The following is a 14,622-nucleotide window of genomic DNA, read 5'->3' on the forward strand; positions in this document are numbered from 1 at the left end:
ATATATATATATATATATATATATATATATATATATATATATATATATATATATATATATACATTTTTTTCACACTTTTCAATTATTCCTCCTTTCTCTGCTTTTATTTGATTTGATTTCTTTATATGTCTTAACAGTTCTTATATTTCCTCTTCTATAACTGATTATTCAGTTTTGCTAGAAAAACTGAAGTCTAAATCCTTCACATACTCTCTCATTTATTCTAGTTTTTTAATTATTGTAGGATAAGTATGTGTCATTGTGCTGATATCAGTTATATACGGGTGTTTCGAAATTAGAGGTCCCCCCTCCTTCCATAGAACAAATGGGAAGTTATGAAGTTTTCTGCTATAGCCTGTCTCCAAGTACATTATTTTAAGTTTCTATTAAGCTATTTTTTTATTTTACATTTCTTGTATTTTCAAACTAAGTGTCGGAGTTAGATACAGCCATGGCTAATGACTCAGAGGAAATCAGATGGATTGACCGAAACTGGGCTATAACCTTCAGAGAGACCAGGGATGCTGGAATATCCTTCATTTCACGTTCCTGGATAGCTAAATACATTAAAAGAGATGAATCCTTTGTTAAAAGAAACTGGAACAAAAATCCATATGACTGTCATAGCGAAGAGTGAGAATCTTGGAAGGCCTGAAGTCCTTTCTCAGGAGTCAAAAGACGTCATAGCTGAGGCAGTGGGTAGACCAAAAAGTCTTTACTTAAATTGGCACTTGATCTAGAAACAAAAAGGGGAAAGAAGAGAAGTTATGGCGCTGTATATCCTGAGTTGAAAAAATCTGGTATCAAGCCATTTCATGTTATCAGCAAGCCCAACATCACTCAGCAACAGAGAGAAGACCGTGCATGGTTTTGTGGTTCATTTCTTAAAGATTGGGATGAAGCTGACTTTCTCCATGTTGCCGCATCAGATGAATTCTTCATTGTCACAGTCATGAAGCCAAATCATAAAAATGACATCATTTGGGCTGCAAAGTTGGATATCAGCGATGATGTGCGCTATCACCAAGTTGTGAAATTTCCTGAATGTTTGGGAAATTTTCTCTGTTTCACAGCCAAACAGTTAATGTGGATCATCAAAGAAAAAGGACAGTCATGGAATGGCGAATACTTCAGAGAAACTGTGCTTATTGGTGGAGTATTTTCTTTCCTCAAAGATCCTGAAAATGTGTTATCTGTTGAAGAAGTCACATTTTTGCATGATAAGGCACCATGTTTCAAGGCTCTTCAGACACAGGAGCTGCTTCGAAACAGTGGTATCGATTTCTTCTCGTCAAGTGAATTTCCAGGTAGCTCCCCTGACCTTAATGTGTGTGAAAACATTGGTAGTATCTTAAAGGATCGTGTTGAAACGCGGACAGTGAACTATGATGGCATACCAAGCCTCAACGACCTGCGAAGAGAGGTGACCGAAGTGCTCAGGAAGTGGAGTTTGAGTCTCAGCTTTTTGCGATTTGCTGAAATCATACCCCTCAAGAATGCAGGCTGTGGTACAGGCAGATGGAGGCCACACGAAATATTAAATACTCAGAGAGAAACTTTTGTTTTTGTCCATATCAATTTTAGTTTATGCTGTAGAGGTGGGGGTGCTCTAATTTCAAAAACACCCTGTATACTACTGAGTGGAATGTGTTGTGTCTATGGTTAGCAACGTATTACCTAACTCCTACCACGCCAAGATTTTGGTGCAAATGCCAGTTGCCCTGCAGCCATCTTAGGATTAAGACGCTTCTGTAATAAACCGTCAACACGGGAGTAGTGCCTCTTACTTACCCTGCCCATAGAGTATCCTATAGTGAGGCTAGGAAATGCATTTCCACAGTGGACTTTAGGATACTATTGTGTACATTGAATTTCTTACCTTCGCAACCCAGCTGCCTGCTTACTGCCACCCAGCTTCTTCTCTTCGCCACATTATCACTACAGTGCAGCAAAGTCAGGTCATATAGTTCTGGTTTGCTTTTTACTGATTCTATTCACATTTCATCTGAAACCACAAAATCAAAGTGAGTTTTGTAGATTAATTTTGATCAATTTGTGCTTATGCGTTGTCCTTATTTCGGTGATGAATAAAAGGAAACTTTTTTTTAATTTACCTACCTTTTACATGATCTCATTGTGGTGTTTTCTTTTGATTTTCATAGGACAAAATGTAACACTACCTGCTCATATGAAGGCTGAATCTCGACTGGAGTGGGGCAGGGGTTGCAGGACCGTGGCAACTGTGTTCACACTGTCGCTCCAGTCAAAACACCTTTTGAAGGGATCGTGACTGGAGTGAGAGCGGACCGTGAGCACCAGTGTGAATGCTTCCATGGAAATTCATGTAACATTATTGGACCGGACCGGGACCGAAGTGAGAGTGGAGCGCTACCGAACCTATGGTGTGGATGAACCCTTAAGTGCTGCTGAATGGCCAAAGCGACCCAGCGCTCGGCTTGACGGCCTAAATCTCACAAAAACTAACCTCAACTTTCTCACGTCAAGAGACAAGAGGGTCCTTGAATCCTATCACTCTCCATGTGATTACTCTCCATCCTTTTGCCCTTAAATGAAACCTTTCCTCCAATCCTGTAGGACCTTGAGAGCATAATGTACGGCAGTCCTCGATAATTCCTTCCCCACGTTGGACCCTGGGCGAACAAGGCATTGGCTACTGATGAATTAGTGAGTTAGACCTAAGCCTATGGTGCTAGCTCAATATAAACATGATCATATTCGTATTGAAACTTGTTAGATATAAACTTGAAACTATTTTTGATTTAATAATTAAAATGTAATAAATGTCAAATAGATATTTTTAATTCCAGATAAAAGAAATAAGATACAAAATGAAATTTTAAATTATGTTTGAAGTTACTTCAGTTTGATAAGATGTGGAGATATGAACTAAGTTTTATTTTATTCAAGACAAAAGAGAAATGAGTTTACTCAAAAAATGTTTATAAAATATTAAAGGCACTCACAATGAATCAGAATTTCATTTCAATACACAAAAACTAATAGATTTGATCACCACTACTGAATTTTGTTATATAACCATTAAGAGCACAAATAGAATAGGCCTATTTTATTTCCCTATATAAAGAAATAGATTATATTTCAGATGTAGACAGCGCACAATAGGTAATACTAAATATTAAAGTCTTGATTAGAAAACATATTGACATACGAAATTATTGTTATTGTTATAGGATTGTCATAGACATCTTATGTGATTTTAATATGGTAGCCTATGCGACGCCAGACCATTTAGAATCGGTAAATCTTCTGAGAAATGATTAGTTGCGAATCATTCCAAATGGAAAAACTTTCAAGTTCGAAGATTTACGTCTGAGGTCGTGTCATGTTAAAACTGGCCTTATTTCATGGTCAGAGTGAACCTGAAAGCTATAGTTAGAGGCAAAATAACTCATATATACTGTATATATATATATATATATATATATATATATATATATATATATATATATATATATATATATATATATGAATAGTGAAGGATAATATTTCATTTATATTTGTTAATGAAAATACTTACATAGACCGTTACGTTCAGTAAGAAACAATACCAAATTACGATTGCGATAAAACCGAAAAATAGATTGATATAAGTAAAACATTTTCAGCATATGAAAGTTGATGAAAAATTGTAATATATACGAATAAATGATAACAGATTTAAGTCATATTAGTTAAAATAAATTACAAATTCGCTAATTTTTACGAGGCACATTTACCGTTTCCTTGGTGTAACGGGTGGGGTGGAAAGTAGATAATCTGCGAAGAATGCAATATTATTCACGTTTATAAGTACAATAGCTCTATTTACTATTGGCTCTTGTATTGAGGAGGACAACGAACGCCGTCTGAAAGTACACGAATGAGAGGCATTCAAATGTCTGCGCATTTAAGTGTGCATTAGAGATATGAAACAATGAACTCGATGTTGTTACTGAGTAGATAATAAATGCAGTCACATAATACATAGAAGTCTCTGTGTCAATATCAATGACGTACAATGATGAGATGCTTCAAACAGGTGTCTGGTGAAATTGCCAGTTTCTAGCTTACAAAAGGAAGGTTCCTACTGACGGAACCAACTCCGCAACATACTGTTATTATCGTCGGTATAAACAATAGAGGGAAGCATCCATTCAAGTAGCGTTGCCCACAATCATACAAATAAATAATAATATACTTGATAGGGAGGAATTTATGAGAAAACATACTTATATATACTTAACAGGAAGGAATCAATAAGAGAGACAGTGAAATATCCTTCATCAAACACAAAGCGAAGGAGAAATAGAAGGAGTGTGAGAGGAGCCGTTTCAAAGAGAAGCCTCACCCACTACTACTACTACTACTACAGCCACGTGAATCCTGTTATTGTTGTTGATGTGAAGGAAGGCGAGGCGCGACGTTTCAACTGACAGCAATAAAGGTAATTTATATATATATTTCCCCTCTCTATTATTCTTGTCATGACGTCACTTCATCTGTGGGAGTTTGAAGCCGAAGGGAGGCCTAATGAGAGGTCACTTCTGAGGCCCATCCTAGATGCTTGAGTAGGCTCTTTCCTCAGAGCCCAGTACTTGATGTAGGATGACCTGCCCCACGGGTCATCTGTGACTGCCCCGCCCCCCAGGCCCTCTGCTTCGGGCACTGCCCCCTCGCGCCCTAGAGGGCGCCGTCTGTAGGACCTCCACCTTCGGAGGGCCGTCAAAGGGCAAAAAAAAAAACTGGGTAAAACAGAAAAAAGGTCAGAAATGAAACAGACCAGACCTTTCCTAGAATGCCATGTCTTGACCTTTCTACACTGACTTGGGGCACCTTGCCCTGACCTGGCAGGGAGGGGAGTGGCTTTGCCCCCCCTGGACCCCCAGGTAACACTCGAAATCAGAGACATGGACGAAGCTTCTGCCTGGAGGAGGTGGGAGATCCTGCTCCCGTCCTTCAGCAAACCAACCTGAGGTCAGTATTGAGGTTGGTGACGGGTGGGGAGGGGGACAGTCTCATGGAAGTCGTCTTGAGTCTTCCCATGTGTTATTTATTTTACTTTGGTCAAAATTTTGGTAGCAGGGTATCCCAAATCTATGTTGGCCGACCTGTTGTAATCTTCCTGGGCCAGCCTAACCTGCCCCAGGGAGCTGTGAGTAGCCCGGCCCCTTCGGTTTGGTAACTGCTCGTTCACCTGCAAAATGGGCACTGTGTTTCTTACCGGTGGCCCCTTGGGGATGAACATAAAAGCACAAAAAAAAGTTAGATATCAGAAACATAAACAAAAGCTTAAACAAAAGGCTGTAAAGAATAATGCAGTCAGCAGCTGGTGAGATCCAGGACGCAGTAGAAGTCTTCAGTTTTGCAAGTTTTATTTCTTTTGTGTCCTTCGTTTTGGTCTAAATTTTGGTAGCTAAGTTTTGCTTTGAATCAGTATCATCACATTTTGAATTTGAAAATGTCTTTTTGTGTGTTTTAATTTGTGTTTGGACGTTTCTGGTGTTGGTGTTGTTAGTCAGTGCCTCCCTAAAGTCACCTGGGACACCAAGTCCTCACCCAAGTGCATGATGTTAGTTTGAGAGCATTCCATAAACTTCTGACCTTCATCTGAATGAGAGCTGTCAATGTGATTACCTAACGTCCTTCTAATATTTTGCTTGTTTTGTGTTTTACCCCTCCCAAAAACCCAACTTTTCCACTGTGGTCCCCCAAATTATTGAATGTAAGGGTAGTGACCACTATCTCTAAAAGTGATCATTAGCAAACAGAACGAATGTCAGAAATGTTGAAAGATGACATCAAAACAAGAAAATTCTATTTTCAAGTCCATAATGCAATAATGGTTCAAAGTTAAATAATACTAAAGTGTGAATGCTACTGCAGAATAGTTGTACTACTGTACATACATTATGGTGTGCAGTGTTAAATGGGCTGTTGCTCCCCTGGCCAGGTGAAAACCTGCCCCTGAAGGTTTAAGGTTAGAGTAGGATTTATGCATGTTGAAATATGACTGGTTCCTACATAGATAGAAACCTTTGGTCTTTACAGATGGGAATTACTTGCAGTGCAAGTTGGGAATGGCTGTTTAAGTTTTAGACGAGGTGGTTAGGGTAGTTAGCTATCAGCGGTACGGGTGGGAGTCCTGCCCACCCGGTCGGTACGCACCCACTTTACTTTCAGCTGCCACCGGAGATAGACGTGCCACCACTGCCCAACTGCCGTTTGACTACCTTTTGTTTTTGCCCGTGTTTTACAGATATTGTGGATACTTGTGTATATCTGTGGGTACTTGTGTGTGCATTCCTGTAGTTGTGATTTCCCTTGATTTACATTAGCAAACCCATGACTCATCTCAGCCTAAGGAAAGAAAGCCTTGTGTCATGAGACATTGCCCAGGCACTTCCAAACCCTGCAAGCGCTTCCTCTTCTCCTTGGAGATTGACCCACACACACTCTGCACACTGTGCAGGAAGCACGAATACAACCATACTAGTCCTTGCTCTGAGTGTTGTGTCTGGCCATCAGAACAGTGGGTGCAGTTCAGCCGGTTACGGTCATCAGACCGGACCGGTCATATGCTTGATTGCTGGGGAGGTTGCCAGGGGATCCTGACGAGTGTCTCTCCCCTGCAGAGAGAGCAACCAGGGAAGACTGTGATCTGGAAGGGCTCGAGGGTCCTTTTCCCCAGGACACAGACCCCCCCCCCCCAGACAGGACAGTCTCTTGGATAGATCGCTGGTCCCTTGTGGCGTCCAAGATCACTTCCTTTTCCACTTGTGAGTTCTGTAAACTCTGAAGAGAAAGCTACACTCAAGAGACTGATGCTGTCTGCAGATAGGGCCATCTCTTACCTAGCCCACCAGACTGCTAACCTGCGGATCGCCAGGTTCATCTGTTCTGAGTCAGCCTTGGCTTTACAGAATGGACTGATACTGGGTTCCACTTCCCTCTTCCGCTGTCCATCTTTGCACTTACATTCCCGCCTTGCTGAAGGATCTCGGCCTGCGGGGGAGGTGAAAGCAATGCAGAAGAAAGCCACTGCAAAATTCGTGATGGACCTGTCTCTGGGGCTCTACAGCCATCTCTTTCCCATAGAGAAAGTGACAGGTGGATGGAGACTGGTCGTAGACCTCTCTCCCCTAAGCTGATTTGTTTGCCAGACTTGGTTCAAAGTGGAAACAACACGCTCAGTGCTCGCAGCCATAAGGGAGTCCGACTTCATGCTTTCGGTGGATCTGAAAGATGCATATTTTCAAATACCCATCCCTCAGCCCTCCCGCAAGTACCTCTGCTTTATCCTTAGGAAGACGGTGGACAGTGTACCAATTCAGGGCACTCTGTTTTGGGCTCTCAACCACTCCCCTGGTGTTTACACAAGTGTTCACTCTTGTGTTGTCTAGGTCCCATTCGCACGGGATACGACTTCTGAGGTATTGTAGGGGCTTTTTGTTTAGTACATAATTGGTGCAGTATGATGGGAACAGATCTGAAGGTTATGAAATGAAACTCTGACTTTCCTTAACCTAATTTATTACCTTAATATTACAGTGGTCTGAGACCTTCAAACAGAACTAAATTTATATCTAACTTAGCCTATACCTAACTTAGCCTAACTTAATACTATAGTTCATCAGAACTTATCCTGTATTACACCTTAATACTACAAAAAACAGCCAAATACTTCAACTGCATACGGTACCAACCAAACAGTGTCTATACAAAAGATTGAATTGGCAATCTGGTGCAAAAATAATGACACACATTCTACAACAATTTCTCCTTTTCCATGAAGTCACTCTTCATTTCACTATAACAAAAAACATATTGGGCTCAAAACCACAAAAAATCTCAGCAATTCATTTAAACACTGCAAAATTACATAAATGGAATAGCTTCATGAAAAGAAGTACATCACCACTGCAAACAGAGCCCAATTGCAGTAGATGGTTCATGATCAAATCAACCGCAGTTAATTTGGAACAAAGTAGATTATGTCCATCTAACTTTCTGGAGAGGGAGGCTTCAACCTTCCAGACTCGCCACTGGTAGCTAACACAACCCTCCCCGAACCCCCCCCAAGAGGCGGCATGAGCCCCAAACCACGCCCCCTGGGCGGAGCTATCGGAGACGAGCGGGTTGACTCGGCAATAGTGGCCACATTTCTGAAGTTGACTTCGGCAGAGAAGGTTCTCCTCTTATCCCTCCCGCTGCTTACAACTTCGGTTTGCCGGTTCTCACAAATTTGCTTCCAGCACCTAGTGTAATATCTCATTCCACTCCCAAATTATGGAGAGGCAAACTCTTACTTCCGTGGAGGTTCTTCGGCTTAGCGAAGATTCCGAGGAGGAGGAGGATGTAGGCAACAACAAAAAACTTCCACAATCGACTGCAGGAAGTGATATACCTTCAAATTCTGACATTGTTAATATGTTACTCCAACAGAATCAAACTCTCATGCAAATTATTCAGAAAGGGTAAGGTTTTAAATTTTGTTTTTACTTATAGGACTTACCTGGTAGTTACATATAGCTGTCGTCTCTGACGCTTGACGGCAGAATTTTAAATTTCAAGCGCTAGCGCTATAAACACCTAGGTGATCCCTCTACCAGCGCCCTCTATAGGTAACAAGGAACTATCCCAACAATGTTCTAGAACCCATTAAGTTTTCTGCCGAGAGACCGGCAACACGGTCTCGTTTTGTGGTTGAATTTTTTTGTCTGCAATTTATACTTAAGTATTTCTTTGTGGTTTTTTGCTAGCTAGCGCTTTGCAATTTGTGGTCGGAATTAATTCTTTGTACAATATGTCTGATTCTGGTTCCCAGTATAGATATTGTGCTTTAGGCTGTAGGACTCGTTTGCCTAAAGGCGGCTATCGACCCCATTCAGTTTGCTCTTCATGTAGGGGTAAATTTTGTAATTCAGAGAATACATGTGAGGAATGTATGCATCTAACAACGGATGAATGGTCAGCCTTAGAGAAATATCTACGGAAGTTAGAAAAGGACAGAGTTAGGAAAGCTTCGCAGAGGTCATCATCTGCTAAGTCTGTAGGGCAGGTAATTCAATCTGTTAACCCCTCTCCTATTAACTCTCCTTTGTCCGACCCTATCACCGTGTCAGAGTTAAAAGTACAGATGGACACTAAATTTTCAGCTGTGCTTTCAGCCATCCAGACGATGGGCCAAGCCATTGAAAAATTGGCTCCTCGAAGTGAAGTGTTAGTGGAGGAGGTGTCTGTTCGGCCCACTCGTTCTCCCAGGTCTAGACCTCTGTCGGACTCCCCTGGTTCAGGGAGAGGGCATGTCGAAAACCGAAAGGAGGCGAGTGGGGCTTGCTCCCGAGCAGTCACCCCCTCAAGTATTCCTGTTGTGCATTCCCAGGATGCTTCCGCACGCCATAGAAAAGGCGCTGCTGGGGATGTGTCTTCTAGTGGTGATGATTCGTTGACTCCTCCTTGAAGTGGGCGCTTCAAGCATTCTTCTCGCCCTCTCAAGAGGTCTCGCGCCGTCTCTCCTGCAGCGATTCCTAAGAAAAGATCGTTGACGGATCCGCATGCGGGCTGTAGCTTCTGGGAGGATCCTGAACCTTTTTCCTCCTCCTCTTCAGTAGATCAGCCCCTCGTCGGAAGGAACCTCTGGCGTACTATTGCCCGTACTAAAGCGTGTTTCCGCACCAGGAGCGTCTACATCTCGTCCAGCCTCATCGCAGATAGTGCCTCCTCCTACTACCGGTCAACAAGATCCCCGTTTTGTCGCTCAAGTCACGGACAAATTGACGGATCTTATTCAGTTCTTTTGTGGCGCTCGTGCTGCTTCGGGAGCACCTGTTGCGGAGACACTTCCTTCGAATGCGCCACAAGTCTTGACTCAAGAGCCTCCCACTTCGCATGCACCAATGAAGAGGCTCAACCAGGCGCTTCAGCATTCTTCTCTGGCTCCGGATTCGCCACGTTCGGTTGGCGAAACGCCACTTCAGCATGGCGCGGCGCCACTTCAGCTTGGCGCGGCGCCACTTCAGCTTGGCGCGGCGCCACTTCAGCTTGGCGCGGCGCCACACTTGACGGATTCGGCGCCACATCGGCATGGTCGCAAGACTTTAGATTCCGCGCGACCTACTTTTCGTCAGGAAACTGTTCCTGTACACCAATTGTCTCCTGTGTCTTCTGTAGACGAAGAAATCGAAGAAGATGTAGAAATAGAAGAGGACTTTCCAGGAATCAAGGAGAAATCTTCGGGTTATAAGGAGTTACTCAAGTTTTTCGTGGAGAACTTTGGGGACTCTTTTAAGCCTTCGACTCCGGCTTCTCCCAGATCGCAGTTTAAGAGGGATAACGCCTCGGATCCAGCTCCTTTTACACGCCTAGTTTTGGCGATTTCGGCCAAGAAGGCTATCAAGAAAATTAATTCCTGGCTCTCAGACAAGAGAGAGCAAGGCAAGAGTATGTTTTGTCTTCCACCCTCCAGATTGGCTCATCGCAGCCGCATGTGGTACGAGACTGGAGAACGTTTTTCTTTGGGTGTGTCTGCCTCCGCTCAAGGGGACTTCTCCAGTCTAGTGGATTCAAGTCGTCACACAGCTCTTCAATCAGCGAAGATCTTTTTCACGCAGTCGGAGTTGGATCATCTTCTCAAGAGTATTTTCGCTGTTGTGGAGGTCATCAGTTTCCTTGATTGGTCAGTGGCGGCTCTGGCTAGGAAAGTCAAAGAATTCGGACTTTCGGATGCGCAGTCGACGGATTTCACTTCGGTAGTCGACTGCATAGACAAGGGGGTATGCGATTGTGCCTTGGAGCTAACTTCGGTTTTTGCAACCGGAGTTCTGAAGAAACGACAACTCTGGTGCTCTTTTTTGGCGAAGGGTGTTTCCCGCAGCCAGAGGTCTGCTCTCCTCTTTGCCCCTTTGTCGAAGGACCACTTGTTCCCGAAGGAATTAGTTCGAGAGACTGCTGAAGCTCTCACACAAAAGCAACACAGGACCTGTTGGCTCAGTCAGCAAAGAAGCCAAGAAGACTACTCCGGTAGCTACTTCCACCAAAACTTCGGTGTTTTCGGACACTTCCAAGACGTTCAGGGCAAGTCTGCCTCTCGGCCCTTTTCAAGTTTTCGTGGGAAAGGAAAATCTGCTACTCGACCTTCCAATTTTCAACAAAAGAAATGAGTGTGCTGTCCTCCACATAGCAGTAGGTGCCAGACTCCAGTCGTTCTCGGAAGCCTGGCAAAAGGTCACTCAAGATCCTTGGACCTTACAGGTGATCCGAGAGGGGTACTCCATCCCATTCCAACAAAAGCCCCCTCTATCGGACGCTCCAGTCGTTTTTCCAGCATACTCCAACGACTCTCAGAAGTTTTGCGCCCTTCGAGAAGAAGTAGAAGCACTACTAAGGAAACAAGCCATCGAATTAGTGCCGACCCCATGCTCTCCAGGGTTTTACAACCGTCTCTTTTTAGTTTTGAAGGCGTCGGGAGGTTGGAGGCCGGTTCTAGACGTGAGCGCATTGAACGTTTTCGTAAAGAAGACGAAATTTTCAATGGAAACGACAGAGTCGGTGTTAGCATCTCTTCAACCGGGCGACTGGATGGTCTCGATAGACCTCCAGGATGCGTGATTCCACGTTCAATCCATCAGGAATCAAGGAAGTTCCTGAGGTTTGTTTTCCAAGGCAAAGTTTTCCAGTTCAGAGCTCTTTGTTTCGGACTGTCAACTGCACCTCAAGTGTTTACAAGAGTTCTGTCAACGGTGGCGAAGAATCTTCACTTGCAAGGAATAAGGATGTCAATGTATCTAGACGACTGGCTTCTGAAAGCACACTCCAAAGCCAAATGTGTGGAGGACCTAATGAAGACATTATCTCTGGTAAAGGAACTAGGCCTACTAGTCAATGTTGCGAAATCGTCCCTCTCACCATCACAGCAGATGGTTTATTTGGGAGTGAGAATGGACTCTCTGACTTTTCGGGCTTCTCCATCAATACGGAGAGTAGAGTCTTGTCTAAGCATGATAGACGACTTTCTACATCGCGAGGTTTGCTCAGCCAACCAGTGGATGAGCTTACTGGGGACCTTAGCCTCGATGGAGAAGTTCGTAAAACTGGGGAGACTCAAGATGAGGCCTCTGCAGTTTTATCTACAAAGCCAATGGCCACGCAAAACCCATCCGGATTCCTTTCTTTTCAAGATCTCAGATCAGATCAAGAAGGAGCTGTTCTGGTGGAATTCAAGAGAAAGACTACAGGAGGGAATTTCTCTTTTTATCAAGAACCCAGACCTCACACTCTTGTCAGACGCTTCGGATCAGGGGTGGGGAGCGACTTTAGACAACAAGGAATGTTCGGGCCTGTGGCAGGAAGAACAGAAAGAACTGCACATAAATGTGAAAGAACTGAAAGCGGTACATCTAGCCCTGATGCAATTTCAGCAAGAGGTAAAAGGCAAGGTTATTCTTGTTCAGTCGGACAACACGACAGCTCTTGCGTATATCAAAAGGCAAGGGGGCACTCATTCCTTCTCCCTGTATCAGACGACCAAGGAACTTTTAGAATGGTCGGAAGAGAACGAGGTCACGTTATTGACCAGGTTCATAAAAGGCGAGAGGAATGTAACAGCGGATCTTTTAAGCAGGAAGAATCAAGTCTTGCCCACGGAATGGACCTTACATCCGCAGGTTTGCAAACAATTGTGGAATCTGTGGGGTTGTCCGCTAGTAGACCTGTTTGCAACAGACAGAACAAAACGCCTCCCAGTATATTGCTCCCCAGATCCGGACGACAAGGCACTTTGGGTGGATGCAATGACAATGAGTTGGGATTGCCTAGATCTTTACGCTTTTCCACCTTTCAAAATTATCAGGAAGGTCTTGGAAAAGTTCAGGAACCACAAGAACACCAAGATGACTCTAATCGTTCCTTTCTGGCCATCGAGGAATGGTTCCCAGATCTTCTCCTCCTCCTCGCAGATTTTCCGAGGATCCTCCCGTCGAGGAAAGATCTACTCAGACAACCCCACTTCCTGAGGTTCCATCAGAACTTGTCCGCTCTCACGGCTTGTCGCCTGCAGACTGTCGAGCGACTCCTCAGGAAGAGAGGTTTTTCAAAGGAGGTTGCAAGCGCTATTGCGCGACCCAGAAGAAAGTCTTCGGACGCAGTATACCAGGCAAGATGGAATCAGTTTAGAGACTGGTGCAATAGACATGGAGTTTCGTCTTCTAAAACCTCTCTAAATCAAATAGCGAAGTTCTTGCTATCCCTTTTTAAGGAGAAAGGATTGTCTTTGAGCACGATTAAGGGGTATCGATCAATGCTTGCGTCGGTATTTAAGCACAGAGGTCTAGACATCTCGAACAATCAGGATCTAACAGATTTACTTAAGTCTTTTAATACCTCGAAGACGAAAGTTCCTAAACAAATAGCATGGAATTTGGACATCGTTCTTAAATGGATTTGTTCAGATCAATTCGAGCCTTTGGCAAATGCATCGTTGAGAAATTTGACTAAGAAAACTATTTTTCTAGTAGCACTCGCAACAGCCAGGAGGGTGAGTGAGGTTCATGCCTTGGACAAAACTATTGGTTTCTCTCAAGGAAAAGCTATATGTTCTTCCTCTCTTAGGTTCTTAGCGAAGAACGAAGATGCGTCAGACCATGGCCGAGGTCTTTCAGCATTAAGAGCCTTTCAGATCTTGTGGGAGAAGGAGAACAAGAGAGATTGTTGTGCCCGGTGAGAGCCTTAAAGTTCTATATTCACCGAACAAAAGGTATCAGGGGCTCTTCGGAGAACTTGTGGTGTTCTGTGAGAAACCCGTCAAGACCACTTTCTAAGAATGCTCTTGCTTTCTTCTTAAGAGAAGTTATTTCAGAAGCCCATGTGAATTGTCAGGACTCAGACACGGGAACTCTGAAAGTGAGAGCACATGAGATAAGAGCTGTAGCTACTTCTTTAGCTTTCAGGCACAATCTCTCAGTGCAAAAGATTGTGAATTCTACATTTTGGCGATGTAAGTCGATCTTCGCATCGCATTACTTGTCAGAATTGAAGACTGATTTTGACAATGGCAGTACCTTAGGGCCTTTAGTAGTTACTGACACGGTGGTGGGTGAGGAGAAAGAGGGGCAACCCTATCCGACTAACATTTTCTCCTTGAAGTTGGAAATTGAGTTTGGTTGCGTCGTCTGTAGGTACTATGTTGTTGGTTTAGGAGTACCTACAATCTTTTAATTTTGTGGTTGAAAGTTTTTAATTTTATATTTTGGTGATAGAGGTGATCCCTTATTGTTAATTTGGTTCTGCGCCCAGAGCAAGGGCATACTAAGTCTTGTCCGTCACGGCGTTGTCCTCTACGGCAAGTACTAACAGATTGTATCTGACACCCGGATCCTTTATATCCTGTCTATACAATCGAGGGATAAGCAGACTACAGAGGCAGTAACCGCTGAGTCAGCAATCCTTCAAGGTAAGGAACTAAAATTCATGTTTTTGATTTCTAACAATATATGTGGCTGACATGGTCCCACCTCCTCTAAAGGTGCCAATCAGCTATATGTAACTACCAGGTAAGTCCTATAAGTAAAAATGATATTTTTATGTTAAAATAAGGTTTTACTTATA

The 14,622-nt window shown here is 43.4% G+C and overlaps 1 protein-coding gene and 1 pseudogene across 3 annotated transcripts in view; both read left to right on the forward strand.

The window, feature by feature from the left end:
• LOC136838137 (zinc finger protein 208-like) overlaps positions 1-14,622 on the forward strand; it is a 207,667-nt pseudogene that overhangs the window by 95,546 nt on the left and 97,499 nt on the right.
• Positions 4,354-14,622, forward strand: part of LOC136838173 (zinc finger protein 569-like) — a 160,768-nt gene continuing 150,499 nt past the window's right edge. For 2 of the 3 annotated variants that reach the window (XM_067103047.1, XM_067103049.1), the window contains exon 1: positions 4,354-4,465. The gene's annotated coding sequence lies outside the window, so the exon portion shown is untranslated. The remainder of the gene's footprint in view (positions 4,466-14,622) is intronic. The other variant, XM_067103048.1, reaches the window with a different exon arrangement.

The sequence above is a fragment of the Macrobrachium rosenbergii genome, unplaced genomic scaffold, assembly GCF_040412425.1.
Source record: "Macrobrachium rosenbergii isolate ZJJX-2024 unplaced genomic scaffold, ASM4041242v1 171, whole genome shotgun sequence".
Lineage (NCBI taxonomy): Eukaryota > Metazoa > Arthropoda > Malacostraca > Decapoda > Palaemonidae > Macrobrachium > Macrobrachium rosenbergii.